Genomic DNA, 16,021 nt, shown 5'->3' on the forward strand with positions numbered 1-16,021 from the left:
TTAGTGCTAGAAGATCTGATTGACATCTGGTCTGTTGAATTCTTAGAAAAATCACTGAAGGCAGCTGTAGCAAAGATATGACAGAAAAAAAATTATTCTTTCACAAAATATGAACACTGCTATGAAATCAGAATCTCTCAAACACTGCCAGTTCCCCTGATTGGGAATGCTATCTGCAGTAAGTTACTCAGCAAGATACAGTTCTAGAGAGATAATGATATATTTTTCTTACATCTTTGAGTTTAGATGTTTGTACAGTTTCTCTGTAGTTTGATACCTGACTACAGTAGGTCTCCCAAGGCCCTACCAATAATCTCTTCACCGATTCCTTCCTGCTGTAGGTTTTGTCAATGCTGCCAATAAATCCCCATAATCTCTTCTCTTTTATACTTGAGTGTCTCTTCAGCTATCCTGAAACAATCTTTACTGAGCCCATGTTCAGTGACTAACTTGGCCTCATTTCCTCCAAAAGCAGTAAAGGGACAGGACAGCTTCATTTCCATTTTACAGGAGCATTAGGAGGTGGGCACCCAGATAAGAGTAACATGTATCAAGATTTTGAAACTATTGAAGACTATGGTCATTTTTTGGTCATTCTCTCTGAGGAGAAAGCAAGCCCATCTTTCTCTTGATACGAAGAAGCAGTGATGGGGAAGCAGTGATGCAAATCCCAATATCCTTCTGCCTGTTTTGATGAGGTTGCATAAGAATCCATCATGGTTTGTTTTGCTAGTGATCGAACCTTCTCTAAGAACTGTATAGACAGACTTATGTGTAGCAAAATTAAACACTTTGAAGATTTTCTTAATTAACTTCCCCTCTTCCCCCAAGAGACTCATCTTTCTTCATCTCCTCAATGAAGAGAATAAAAGAATAGGTTTTCTGGCCCCTAGCCCTTTCTGTTATGAACCTGAAGACAAGAAACTCAGGTACTATTTTACTGTCCAATATTAACTGTTTAGGAAAGTGCTGAGAAGGTGAATTAATTGAGTGTGGGCTGCAGATGAGTTGAATAACATCACACACTGACGCATACTGTTCATTAGATTTCTTGATGCAAAGGTGGTTTCTGCAGTAATGGTACCCGTGTTTTAATCTTATCTCTCCAGCTTGGGGAAGGAAGATAAAACACTCTGCTGTGTAACTGAACTGCTTCATAGGTGCTAGAGTCCTGAGAAATGTTCTTAATACCCTTTCCAATAGCTCTAGCACATTTTAAATTGTGTTACAAGAAATTCAGCTTAAATTTCATCACTCCCAAGGCACCTGGTCATTTGAAAAACCAGGTTGGTGTACATTGATTATATAGATTAAAAAACAACAGCCAAAAAAAGACTAAGTTTGGGTGTATATAATTAACTACAAGGATATTGCTCATTTTCATTTCCCTTATAAACACTTCCTATTTTTTTTTTTTTTTTGCTTTAAATGCAGAACCCCTTAAAGGGGTGGGGGAAAACAAAAATCAGCTCTCACCCACTGTTCTGAAAAATGGATCCTGTTCTCTTTCCTGTGGCACTGGATAATGCTTGTTTCAGTTACTCAGCATGATGCTGTAATGGAAGAACTGTTTAGACTGAAGCTCCATCTGCTTATCAGCGAGAGGCTGCAAGCCTGATGCCACACTCCACTGTGTCTATTGGTGTGAAGAGAAGGCTCTGCAATGGTGTATGGGTGGAGCAAGAGTCCTGGTAATGAAAGTAATGCTGAGTGAAGAGGCTAGTGCAGGGTAGAGCCCTCTGTGTGATATTCTGGTTGGCAGAGTGGAGTAGCAGCCCCTCTGAGCAGGTGTAGAGTGAAGCAGTGGCTGCTTCTCACTGTGCCGGGCAGCAATCAGACTGAGTTTGTGTGGAGGTGAGGTTAGGTAAGGAGGAGTTATATGGGATGAGATAAGATCTGGTATTGAAGATAAAGAGAGTTTGGCAAGACACCTGTGCATAAATGGAATACAGCAATGCAAGATCTATGACTTTACAGAAATTTGAATAAAGTGGTTTAGTAAGGTGAGACCACGTTAAGGGATGGAAGTTGACTGATACGGGGCCTGGAGAGAGAATAACTTGTCAGAGACAGTGAAGTAAAGCCAGGTTGCATGGGAAAATAAGGAACATCTTGGAAGGTGCAAGGTGTGAAGGAGGGAGCACAGCCAGGCAGCTGTGCTGAGTCTGGAGGCACAAAGACAGCTTTGGAGCAAAGGGAGTAGATGAGGAGCCGTGGGCAGGGGAAAAGCTGTCCTGTACTCAGCATCCCTGGCACAGGGGGGTGAGCATGTTCCCTCTGGGAGCAAAGGATGAGCACAGTGGTTCATAGCTGCTGGGGAAAGGGATAGAAGCACTCTGAGATGTGTCCTCAAGGTATCAGGGAGGAAAGGAAGACTGAGTTTCAGCTGTAAAAGTTGGAAACAGGAGGAGCTGGATTATTTTAGAGAGTCTCGCAACTCAGAGATCAAATTTGTCTTACAAAGGACCCCAGACTGCAAGCAACCAGTCCCTAGTAACAACATTACTTTTGTGGATGTTCTTAAGATGCAAGTCTTCATGCTGTAATTCCTGTGTAACAAATCTAACTTGGGCTGGGAGTTGTTTTTTTTTCTAATTTTAGACCAGCTGATTTTCTATATTTGAGGTGAGAGAAAAAATATTTTAGTCTTTGTTTACAAGCAATGCTGTAAATTAAAATTTAAATTTAAAATCTACAAAATTAAGATATCATCATTTATGCAGAATTTCCTGCTGCTACCCTATTTGTCCTTATTTCACAGCAGTGCATTTGGTAACAAAGATAAAACTTGCACAGCCTTCATACTCCTTGTCTTGTCTCCACCAATTTCATGGCATTGTCATAAGCACTACTATCCTGTGTGTCACTCCACCTCATTCTGTGCTTTCCCATTCTGCAGATAACAACTGGACTCCACTGGGATTGATTTACACATTAAACATTAATTATTTTCCTGTCTTTAGTTATGCAACATCGCTGTGCCTGGCCAGCAGCAAGACGTGGTGAAAACTTCAGTGCTTGGGCCTGGCGTATTTCTGCTTCTCGTGTCAGCCCTCCCGGGTAGTGGCAGGAAACAGTATCTCCCAAACCTGTCAAATCTATCACTCTTCTAGTTCAAATGTTGACAGGCCTTGGTAAAGCACACTTTAAACAGATCTGTTCTCTGTCACTGCCATGACAGTAATACATGAATCCACAATCACAATGATTTTAGAAACAGACAGACAACATGAACTATAAAAGCCTGATCCTGTTAGAGCTTTCCTGGATGAGTATCTTAAAGGGAATGTTTTTGTGCTAACATTTTTGAGAGTATTGCATGTCTCTGATCCTGTTTCTTTCTGATATCTTGATCCCTTATCTTGACTCTTCAAATATTCTTCATTTTTCTTGTGGCTACCTCAGTCTATTTGCTAGAGTTTCAAAGCCTTTTGCTGACGATGTTGCCATGTTGTATCTAGATATCCAATAATGTGGTCAATCGCTACTCCCCTTCCCCTGAGCTGAATGCCAAAGTCACAATAGATATTGTTTGGAAGAAGGAGGCATTTATTATCTCACTGGACATGAAAAATAGAACCATATTTACTGTTAGAAGAATCTGATGGCAGAAGAAGCCCTCGAATGCTAATAACATCCATAACAAAACTGGGCTGGAGATCAGTGATGCCAACAATATCTATGAGCATGGATGGCCAATTGTATGTGGTATTTCTCATTTGACTGTATTAATGCACTTGAAATACTAGCTAAGTCAAAAAAGATGGGGTTTTAAATCCTCAGGTCCATTGTACATTTCTCATAGTAGGCACAGCCTAAACTTCTGTGTTGGTTTTTGACCCAGGCTCCTGAATATTTCTAGTGTAGATATTGCTAACATATCTTACAAAATGAAATTTCTGACTCATGAATGACCAAAAGAAATGAGTTTCTGTTTGGGTCAGGAAGAGTTGTTTTGCCACCCACCATCTCACGAGCTGAGTGTTTACCAACTGGGCCTTGGTGATCTCTACCACTGTAAGTTAGTAAATACTAATATTTATCTTTAACACAGCTGATACGAAAGCTTCATCAGTAGGAACAATGTGTCGTTATGACTAAGCAATGTTTTCTGAATTTTCATAGTTCTGTGGACTGTGAGCTGTTTCTGATGTTGTTGAAGACTTGTTACCTTTAATTGGATGTGTTCAATATGGGCACTCTAATGGCCAGATTTAATTTTCTCACTTTTCAGAGTTTCTTAAAGTTTGAGCACAGTGCTTCAAGAACAGAGATAATTTTGCTCTGAGGATAATATGTTCAGAGGACTATTGGTTCAGAAAAAAGTTGTGGATTTGTCTAAATATTCAAAGGATCCTTTAAATTGCTATCTTTTGCATTCTGAAGCTTTTAGAGGGTTTTTTTGTGTGACTGACTAGGCACCAAGTTTGAAATTCACCCTGGCCATAGCAATGGGCAGGCTAATGTCCATATTGAAATATTTAACATTATGGTGTCATTGTTAATAGCATTACAATTGTTACCAAAATTTAGTTGATTTCGTGTATCTATTGCATTTCGCGCTCTGTTCAGAGGTTACACATTTCTCTCTTCATGTATAATGCTAAATTTTCACAAACAAGATTAAAAGAGAAATAGAGTAGCATTTCTTTGCCACTTTCTCCAAACTACCTTAAAATTTTAGGTATATGGAATATAATTACTAAAAGAGTATCAGTAACATTTAAGTTTCTAGTGGGCAAGCAAATCTGGCTGTTCCATAATGTTCAGGTGCATAGCTCTTGTGAGATGAAGGCATAAGTAAATTGTCAGTTCCTTTGATACCATAATGTTTCCCTAATGGAACCGTGGAACAGCATTAGACAGGTTTCCCAACGCCTCCCAGAAAGGTGGATAAACTACAGTTTCTCACAATAGGCTTCTCTGTGTTTTAATATGAACTATATTAAAATAATATTTTAATATGTAGCCCATATGCAGTGTTTTCACCCCTTTACAGACTGATAATGAGTGACTGTTCCTGTGGTCTGTTGCACAACACTAAGCTCTTATTTCACTGTCTGCAGTTATGTTCAGTAAGTACAATATGAACATCATCTCAATTAACAGAGTACCTTCAGGGCTTTCTTAGCCAACTATTCTAGCACGCTTGTCCATACTGTCATCAGCACCTAATCAACTAATGATGGCTGAAAATGAGGAAGGCCAATCCCAATAAATCCAAAGGATAGTAATTTTTCTCTTTTAATGCCCTTCTCCCTCCTTCTTCCTTCTTCCTACGGCACATTGCAGTAAATTAATGTCATGGTGGTTATTACAGTAGCGCTGCTATGGCAAGTATTCAAGCAACGATCCTCGAATATTTTACCTCAGCATTTATTTGTCCATAAAATAAAATAGGATTTATTGCAGTACTCTCTGGTTTGAGGACTGCATGGACAGCAGCTGTGACAACTCCTTATCTCCACTGCAGGTAAAGATATAGGGGATGATTCCCTGAAGCTAAAGAGAAACAAGGAACGTGGAAGTCAGTCAACTACACAACCACAGTGTCACACAAATTGGTAAAATAAATAAATATAAGCATAAAAAAATTTCCTTCTTTGTACCTAATAAGAACTCTAATAATTCAGTATTTTTTTCTTTAAAGGTCTGAGTAAATTAAAAGGGTATTCATTGTTTTGAAGATTGCTGTGTCCAAATTAGATATAGGATTTTGAAAGTGAAAGATGGAAAGATAAATGTGAGGAATTATTGTTGCAAGCCCTATTCAGACAGAGCATAAGAGGAGGAATTACAAACAGAAAAAAATATCTCAGTCAATACAATTTTATGGCGGCTTATTGTTAGTGTTGTTCACTTAAAAAATAGATGGTTTTGACTACTTAAAAGGCTCCACCTTAAAGAAAAGAAGGCTCCCAGATTATAAAACATAGGTTCTGAAGTCAGCCCTGTGGAGATGAGACTGCTGGCTTAGAGATATTCATATTTTCAGCTGCATGTAAATTTCTGTGTGTCATTAACATCTCTGAGCTCTGTAATTAGGTCTCTCCTGATCTGGTTATAGTTTCTGTACATTATGAGTATGTAAGCCTCTCCAGGGAAGCACAAGGCCAGCCTTACAGGGTTTCCCCTTTCAGTTCCACAATTTTGCTCTTATCTTTAGCAAGTACATCCTAGCAACTGCTTGCTTCGAGGTTACAGTGAGATCCCAGGGAAAGGCTATAAAGCATTATCAGTCTTTGCCAGCACAAGTCTCTACCAGTACACCAAGGCTAGAGCACCTCCTTCCTTCATAGATTCCATACTTTTCCCTACCTGGAACTCCTAATTTTAAATATATTCTCTTAGACATTTTTTTTATTCCCCAAAATGCTTCCAAATTTCCAGTTATAGGTTTTCTTTGTTTTGTTTGATTTTTGTTTCTTTTGAGTTTGTTTTTTTTTTTTCTGGTAAGAGAGAAAGATATTCCTACAATGTGAAATGTGTATCTAAAACTCTTGCTGTGTTTGAAAGAATGTTCCTTCTGAATAAATAATATCTCAGGAAATGAAATATAACATATAAACCAAACTGTTTGTCTTTCTGTTCTGCTTCTCACTGGGAAGCACCAGAGAGTTCAAGTACAAAGAGAAAAGTGGTTTATTAAAGGATGCTTGCATTTGGATTAGTTTGTTCTGAAAGCCTTGACTTGTAGCATTATATCCAGGAAATGCTGTCCTCAATATAAGGAAGTCCCCATTCCAAGGGCCTTTTTGATTTTTATTGAATGGGGTTTCTGCTTAGGTACAACAAAATATTGGATAATGAAGATAGAAAACCAATAAAGAGTAAAAAAAATATACAGAATTGCTTAGAATGAATTCTGTGTGTAATTACTTGCATTTTTGCTAACTACTGTATAAACAGTGCTTTTAACAAGGCAAATTGGAAACGTGAAGACAAATCAGCTTAGGGATAGAGCTTCAATTTATTACACAATGATAACTGAAAACTTTGTTTCTGCTGCGTTGCAGTCAATTTCTACTGAGCTCACACTCTGAATGTGTGATTAATCATATGAGCACTGGGGTTGCCAATAAATACCAAAACCTTAAAACTATAACAACTTGATCATTTTGTGCGGTCATTCCAAATAGCTAAACAACCAGAAATTGTCAATGTACACCAAGATCAATGCTCCAGGGTCTCTACATAAGATTGATTTCCCTCTCTGAGGATTTCATCTCTCTCATCAACAAAAACATTTTGTCGTCCCTAAATAATCCAATCGAATGCCATCCTCCTGTGGAACAGTGAGAGGTTTAAATTGTTTGGATTAATCTCTGCTTTGAGGTGGCCTGGAAAGTCTCTGTAACTTTGTCAAATATAGCCTGGAGGGAGAACTGCTGTGGTTTGATATGTGCTAAAAATAAACAAATAATGAGAGGTTCTAAAAATCATGTTGTGCTTTAAAAACAATATGTGTGTGAGAAAATATTTTTAAAGCTCTTGCTTCTAACACAGAACATAATAATTGTTGGTGTATTCCTTCTTGCTAAGGGCTATCAGCTCCTCTCTGCTGGAGATGGCGAAGGAGAATGGGAGCTGTGGGAACAGATCCAGGGGACAGAAGCCCACAGAGATCTTCCCCAGAAGATGAGTGGAGCAGATCAGAGATGGGAATAAAGGAGCTATCACCAACCACAGCCTTCTCCCTGCTCTGCACAGTGAATGCACAGGTGAGGCTTAATAGAATTCAGATTCTGATTCTCTGTGTCTCCTTCAGAAGATAATTTTGTACATTTGCAGTTGAGAAAGACCAAGCAGAAATGTTGCTCCAAAGGAACCTTTGCAACCAGCGGGTCAGGCTGCCTGGAACAGATCCTCACAGCTCAGATTTCTGCTTTCCTGGTTTTCTTGCCCATTATGTAAGCAACTTTTCCATGATCTGCATAACACTCTAAGTTGGATGAATGAAGATTTTGTGATGCTTATCCAATATGTTCTGGAAAGAAAGATAGAGCACAGACCCAGGTTCTTAATTAATTCTGTGTTTGCTATAATTGGGGTGCAGCAAGGCAATCAATTTGTATCCCCAACAAGTACTTAAGATATTGCATTGTTTCTTTATTTACTCTTTAGGTGCTTTTGGAAGTGTTGGCCAGCAGCTCTCCATGACTGGCACCCCCAGCAGAACACGAGGGTCAAACTTAGCCTGAGTGGGTGCCAGTGCATTTGGGGGCTGCAGAGCGCACACACGAGCCAGGCTGGGATACAGCCATCCTTGGAATTTTGTGTTGAGATTTCCAGAACAGGGGTGGGTCTGTGTCATCCTTCGTAGACTTTCAGGGCTGTGGTGAACAACTGGTGGTTAAATGTTGGATTGAAGGTATCAAAATGATGGCCAAGCATGATTTATTTCCATCTCAGACTGGTATTAGCTCAGAAATGTTAAAAGAAATGTGCTGAACGGGTCTCTCAATGTAGAATTATTTTTATTTAGGTTATGGGTTAGGTTATCTTAGTCTCAAACACCAAAATGGTACACTGGTTTTGAAGGAATTGAATATTTATTTAGAAACAGGCCAAGAACAGATTGCTCTGGAAATTCTAAATACCCTCGGAGTATCTGTGGTTTGAGCTTTGCTGTGCTCCAAATGTAAACTTATTTTTACTCTTCTGTTGCAAAAAATTCTCCTTTATAGAGCTGTAAAACAAATCTTACAAATGTCATTGTGCATACCAGTGTACATTCAATTTGAAGACAAAAATATTTTCAGTAAGAAAACATACATTTCTCCTTTGTAAACATTTGAAAGGTAGAAAATGCTATGAAGGTAATGACTGAGGGAAGAAAATATCACTTCATTCCATTGAAACCTAAAAATAAATTTGAAGGGATATGCCTACTACCATGAGGAGTACATATGGATTTCTTGCTGACATTAGTCTCCAAATTGAATGTCAGACTCACCACGAGTGAGGGGGGAGAGGGCTGTGCATGGGGGGAGGCCAGGAGACTAAATTTAGTATTAGAAGGGCAAGAAGAAACATCATGATTACCGTTAGGAAAACCTCTAAACCATATTTGTACATTATCTTGGGGCAAATACAAGTGTCACATGTTAACAAAAGACAAAAATACCACACCATGCTGTTGTGCCCTGAGGGCCCTCTCTGCTTAACAAGAAGATATTGCAGAGTGCGCATGCACACCAGAAATTTATGATTTCCTTGAAAGGCAGAGATAAGTATTTTCAAGTCTCTCACGCACAAAAGAATAAAATGAGGTATTAGTGATGAATATTGGTAGATGACGGTGTCTGAAAGTCCACTCATAATTCTTTTCAAGTAGATATATAACGATTTAACAGGTAAATATGTAATGCACTAAGATTCCATGCTTTATAAATGAAGGAATAAGTAAATATCTCGTATCTATCTCATACTATTTTTAAATTAAGTCAGAGGGTAAGGAAGACATTTGACAGGAACTCAGATTCACCCGAGGTCCACTGGAAAAATTTAAAAACCTCCTAAGTTTGCATCAGAATGGCTAGAAAATGGCTGGAAACATCTGCCAAACTGCCAGAGGTTGCTGGGAGTAAAACCAATCCACAGCTGTCATATCTCACTCTTGAGCTTCTAACAGATGAACAGTACAAGCTAATAAGTCAATTTTTTTTTTGCTTTAGAGATAGTAAACATCTGACATGCCTCAGAAAATGACATAAATGTGAGCCTACAGATGGGTATTGGTTTTGTCATTTTACAGGACACAGATCAGAAGGTGTTCCCCCCTGTGTCAGGATCCTGCCTACCAAGCAAACCCACTGCTGGCCATGCCCTGCCCACAGGGAGGGGAAAAGGAGGCTCCACACTGCCAGGCTGTGATGCAGAAATGTGAGAAGGAAAGCCAAACCTGTGTGAGGCAAATATAGTCTGTGGGAGTAACTCTGTAGGCCACTAAATTTCAAAAATGCCATTCAATAAAATTTGTGAAGTAACAAAGCCTAAACTAATATATGAGTAAATTGTATATCAATCTATATAATAATAGTCACATATAAATTTCCATGTAAATAATTCATTTATTAGAAATTAAGTAAGATCTCATTGCACAAGAATTTTGGGAAATATCTGAAAATTGTTTAGACTTAGAAAATGAAAAAAAAAATTAGAAGAAACATCTCTGTGGTTCTTGGAAATTGACAAGAAAGACACAGAAAAATTATTCTGACAGCACTGAAAAACCTAGAAACACTCATATAATTTAAACCACAAGCCGAGACTACAAATTCTCAAAGAACCCATGAAAGAGCTGGGTTTTTGCATGCACATCACATATGTGTGTGGTTAGAGGGTCAGGATCTAAGAACCAAGTGTTTGGCTTTATTTTTTAATAAATCATGTAAAAAAAAAATATTTGAGGAAATAAATTTGCAGAGTACGAGTTCAGAAATGCTAATTACTAAGAGTTCCTTTATGTACTCCAATGTGTTAAAAGATGAATATTCAGTGGTTTATTAAGTTTATGATCAGTCATGTCCAAAGAGAAACAACTATTGTGGAAAGGAAGAGAGAGAACATCAGTACTGAGCCTTTTATTTTGATTCCTTTAGGAGCTAAACCTGTCCTTGAAGTCATCCACAGAGCCCAAAACAAGGCACATCCTGGCAGGGGCAGGGCTCAACATCGTTTTTTAAATCTGTAGGAGACAATTTGGGCTGGAGTATTCTCAGTGGGCAACTGGGACAGTGGAAAGGGCATAGCAGTGTTTGCATGTCCCCCCTCCAAGGAGCTGCCTGAGCTCAGAACCACTTGTGAGCCACACTGTGATGGGGTGTGAGTGTTTGTGTGTGTGTTTGTGTGTGTGTTTGTGTTTGTGAGTGTGTGTGTCTGTGTGTTTGTGTGAGTGCGTGTGACTGTGCCGGGCTCTGACCACTGCAGGGTGGGCAAGTGTGACCTACTGACCCAGGCTGTGTCCTTACACAGTGTCTTAGCTCTGTGTCTCACCACCCTTTGGCCTTCCCTCCTTCCTTAGAGGACAGGTTTCTTCTTTCAAGGGTAGACTTTTCCTTTTGTCTCTCTTCCTTCAGGGGCAGACTTTCCCTTCGGCTGTGTCTCCTTAGCCCTACTGAGTATCTGCTAGGCTGCCTTTCCTCCAGCTGGAATAAGGCCTGTCTCAGTCTGTTCATAGAGTGATCCAAGGCCACAGGGAATCTCAGAGAATGGAGTGGAATTCCCAATGTTTGAGCCAATATGGAGAAGTGCTTCTCTTCAGTCTCCTCCCTTCTGTAAGTAGTTCAGTGAATTTGAGAATGAGCAAAGGACATTTGACTGATCTCTTATGTAAGTATGTCCTTAGACCCCCTCGTTATGCTCTTTCAATCAGTGAAATGTTTTTAAGCAAGGAATTTGGCTTTCCCTTCCAGAGGTTACATTCCCTTTTGGAGAATCCCTTAAGTCTTCCTTCTCATTGAGGCTAAGCTGAGAGCAGATAAATGCTCATGTCCCAGTCAGTGTGTGCTTCATAACTGTACTCCTTTTATTACATTTGTCCATAATGTTATTCTTGTTTATTTTCCAGTATGGAAAGTGGCAGAGAGAGGCCTTCATCCTACATTTGCCCATATGGGCTCCATAAGCCACACTGTGATTTTATTATTTCATTAACATTACCAAGTGCAATAATCAACCAAAACGTTTTGGGTGTGACATTTTTTCAAGATTTCAGACTTTAGGTGCCTGCTTTTGGTTTCTTTCCCCTTATTCATGACAACTCTTTAAATGGTTAATGGTTCAGGCCTTGAAAATACAAATCCTGTGTCTGGGGAATGCTGTGATTTTTCTCTGTCTCAGGGTGATAATACAGAGATTTGCATCTAAGATAGGGATGTTTCACTTCTGATGCCTTTCTGTACCTTCCAGCATGTTCAGGCTATGTGGCGTCTCCACTGAAGTTATGGAAACATAGTAACACTTTAAATTAAGGTGATCTATATAAATATTTTATTATTTATACAGCATTCAATAACGTGCTTGTAAAAAAAACTTGGGAGTGTGCATTGAAACAGCAGACAAACTATTTGAACAATACTTACATCTTAAAATATTGTTGTAACAGCTTATCACCTTGCTGTGGCAGCATTTTAAGCATTTATTGATGATGCATTTTATAACATGCCTTACAATAAGTTATTAGAGGATGTAGTGGCACCAACTAATCATTTCATAAACATGAATAAACCATTTATACAGGGCACCTTAATTTAAAGTGCTTGTAGGAACTTGCATAAAATGTTTTGAACAGCTGACACGCAGTATTGGTGCTTCACGTAGTGCCAAAGTGGTGTCATGTCCTGGTATGCAAGAATCTTATGTGGAACTGGAGCTTTATTGCTTCCAGTGATGGAGCTGGGAACTGCACAGTAATTCCAAACACAAAATGCTGTAAATCTCTTCTGAAAGAGTGTACGAGGAAGTGCATAAGCAATATCCAGGAGATTCTGGTGACAAATAATGTAGAAGCATCTTATTGCTCATTCTATATTTAAGGAAAATAAAAGGAAGGAAAAAAAAATCTATTTGCTTTTAACAATAGTACAACCAGTGTGTAAGAAAATGCTGTTCAGAGGTAGGGTATATATTTAACTCCTTGTCAAGAAATTAAAAAACCCTGCATGATGATCAAAATTCAGTCAGAAAATAAATGATCAAAGAAAAAGTATCTATATCATCAAAACAGAACTCTGAGAGATGTAGGAGGTGACTATTAAGGACAAAATTTGTACACTAATACTAAAATAATTCTAGAAATGAGGAAAAAAAGATGTCATGAGATTAAAAAACACATGAACAACACTGCTGCATTTCTTACCGTTGGCTATGATTTACTAGGAGCATTTAAAGCAATGCTAAAAAAAATAATGAAGTCATACCTTATTCCCCTCCCCCTGCAGATATAGATTTTATTTGACCTATTGCTTTTAAAACAGAACGGCTTAAAAAGCACTCTTTACATGATAAAACTCAAAAGACAAAAGAGAGAATGCAAATCATTTCTATATTACATATATGTTGCTCCATTTGGCAAAATCAAATTAGATCTTTTCATCTCCTTACTGTAGAACAAAAACAGAGCAATATTATGAAATTTTGCAGGGCTTTATTTCTAGGCGTCTTTTGTGTCCAGTCTTTTAAACTCAGGTTTTTCTGCCTTTTTTACTGACAAGCCCACAATTTTCAGAAAAGAAAGCTAGCATTAATTAAGACAGTGCCAGCTGTAATTTTCTTGGGAAGTAAATTTCTGCACAACTAAAGGTTACAGAGACCTTTTCACTGTCAAAATTTACTACAGCCTGTGAATGTTAATGTTTCTAATGAAGACATGTTCTCTGTCCCTGAACTTAAAAGTACCCTGAGAAGAAGGCAAAGAGAAAAAAAACTCTATTTGACGAATGTATCTGGAGTCTGTGCATTAATGCAGGGTTATGCCTGCTGGTGCATATTGTAATTATAGTGTTTGGATAGCCTTGTTTTCTAAACAAGGAATATTGCTATAAATTGGCAATTTTGCATGAAGAGTAGGCTTGTAGTAGGTGCCTTATGTTACAAATAAGACAGTGGTATAATAAGCATTTAACCCATTAGACTTGGGGATATTCTCAGCTAAGTCTGGAGAGGAGCTGTAATATAGAATGTGGAAAGAAAAGGTGCTTTGGGTCTTTCTACAAATGCAGGAGAAGAACACATTCATTATCTTCTAATGATCATTGTACTTCTAATGATCTTTTTTTTTTTCTCCATTTTAAGTGAAATCAGCTGCTTCTGAAGAGAAATATCTGGCTTTGCTCATTTATTTTTTTCTTTGAAGCTGATTAAATAGCAAACTATATATAGTTATATAGTTTTTGTTATTTTGTCAACTTGCATTTTTTTCCTACAGTATTTACTACCAGCCAGAGTGGCAAATAAAAAGAAAACTCAACATCACAGAAAGGATAATATTCTTAATTTTTTTGTTGCCATGTGTTTTATGGGATATTTTATTTTCCTTTTCTTTGTAAGTTTTTTTTCCCCAAAGCAGAATGAGAACCTTTAGAAAATAAAAATCTGCTTGTTGTCTTATGTGTGAAGTTCTCAAAACAAAAAGTGCTATTGTGTGAAATTACTCTTGATTTCCCATGCAGCATCGTGGTCAATATGGGTAGGAAAAAAATGAGCCTAATTCATGACTATGTTGGTTAGAAATGGCAAAATCAGAGAATTCAGGTCTTTCAAAATTTTAGAAATATGAACCTAAGTATATGCTGCTAATATCCATCTTTAATGTGGAGTTTTAAAAATAGGGCATTAGATTGCAAACTGAATTCATTTTCTGCACCAGAATGTTCAGGTAGCTTTCTTTTCCTTGCCCTTCCCCCTCCTAATTTCCAAGACTTTGGAGCTGAGATTTTATTTGTTTTTTTGGAGCTTTATGGTCAGAAATGAGCCAGCCTGTAATATTTCTTGGGAGAAGTAGTGAGTATCACAAGATTGCGAGTGGCTGCAGCAATTCCATCTGAGGAGCAGTGGGATGTCAGATGTGTTTTTGTCAGGCTCTGCAGCAGGGCCAGGGCCTCCAAGTCACTGGAGGAGTGTTTTTGCCATGCTGCATTGATGGGTTGGCTTCTCGTTCTGCCCATCAGCATTAGGGACTAGGATGGAGCACTGGGACAAAAATGTGGGAAATCAATGTCTTTGTAAATATCTATATGGACACTAGGATAATCTATTAAAAGCCATGACTATCCTATACCAATGGAGATATCAGATCTCATTACACATCCAATCCCTTTCTGCAACATGTAAATTGGACTTCCAGTCCAACAGATGCATGTTACTGCTGAGCACCCCTTCAAGACACCTCAAAAGCATACATTTCATGTCTTCATCACTTTAATCTGCTACATGGTCGGGAGTTCAGAATAATTATTAAAGATCTGTTGGCTAAGAAGTCAATACATGAGATACTGTAATTCTGGACAGCAACCTCATATGGCATCATTAACAGTCTTGTAGCATTGCACAATGAGATTAAAATGATGTAATACTTGCAGATTATAGGCAACAGTCTGGTATACTATATATTATATATTACATTATATACTATATATTACATATTACATATTACATATTACATATTACATAAATATTTATATATATATATATATATATATGTATATATATATATGTAAGCAACAGTAAGGTATATTTGGCAAATGATCTTTTTGGGATAGAGGCATGGTTCAGCAGCTTAAAAAGCTGTGATTATTCATACATAGGCTGTGGTGGGAAGGATTCTCCCAGGGCATTTGAGCTTTTATTTATGGATTGCACATGGATTTGCACAGATTTTTGTTACACTTAGACAAATCACCAGGGACATCATTATTGCCTTTTGAAAACAGCTTGTTTCCCCTTAATTTAAACCTGTTCCTAATTGACTTGATCTGAGCCCAAAGAGTCCTTGTTCAAGTGAAATAAGTACATCATCCATTTCCTACTTGAATTGGTTTCAGATCTGACCTTTAGTTAAACCAGTGTAACTTGGTATGAAGACACGAGCCTTAGAGAAAGCCTTGGAGGTAGCTTTAAATTCCTTTGTAAGCAAATACAGGTAAGCAAAATATATAAGTGAGCTGCCAAATGGAAATCATGTTTGGAAACCTGATCTGGAGAAAGTGCCATATAAAATGTTACTGAGATAACCAATCCCTCTGCTCATATGTGCTTGAGCAGCCATCCAGTGTCCTTTAGACTTTAGGTCTTGACAAACATTATGTAAGGAATCAGAAAAAAGTCTTGCTAAAATTTGATAATAAGCTAGACCATCTTAACTGCAAAAAAGTTATTTAATTGTTCTGTGTTTTACTATGAAATACAGGAATATTAATAGCCTTTGTATTCCTTCTCAGGTAAAAAGTCTGCAATGTCATTGACTTCTGTCCTCATCAATTATTCCTGCTGATATGTTATAAAAAAAAAAAAAAAGAAT

General features: G+C 38.0%; 1 long non-coding RNA gene across 1 annotated transcript in view; it reads left to right on the forward strand.

Moving 5' to 3' along the window:
* Positions 1-14,112, forward strand: part of LOC111934356 (uncharacterized) — a 57,458-nt gene extending 43,346 nt beyond the window's left edge. Inside the window, exons 5-8 of the long non-coding RNA XR_015275555.1 lie at positions 5,474-5,564; positions 7,543-7,721; positions 9,758-9,885; positions 11,082-14,112. This is a non-coding gene — a long non-coding RNA (uncharacterized LOC111934356). The remainder of the gene's footprint in view (positions 1-5,473; positions 5,565-7,542; positions 7,722-9,757; positions 9,886-11,081) is intronic.
* Positions 14,113-16,021: the final 1,909 nt, after the last annotated feature.

This window comes from Cyanistes caeruleus, chromosome 12, assembly GCF_971803275.1.
Source record: "Cyanistes caeruleus chromosome 12, bCyaCae1.hap1.1, whole genome shotgun sequence".
NCBI lineage: Eukaryota > Metazoa > Chordata > Aves > Passeriformes > Paridae > Cyanistes > Cyanistes caeruleus.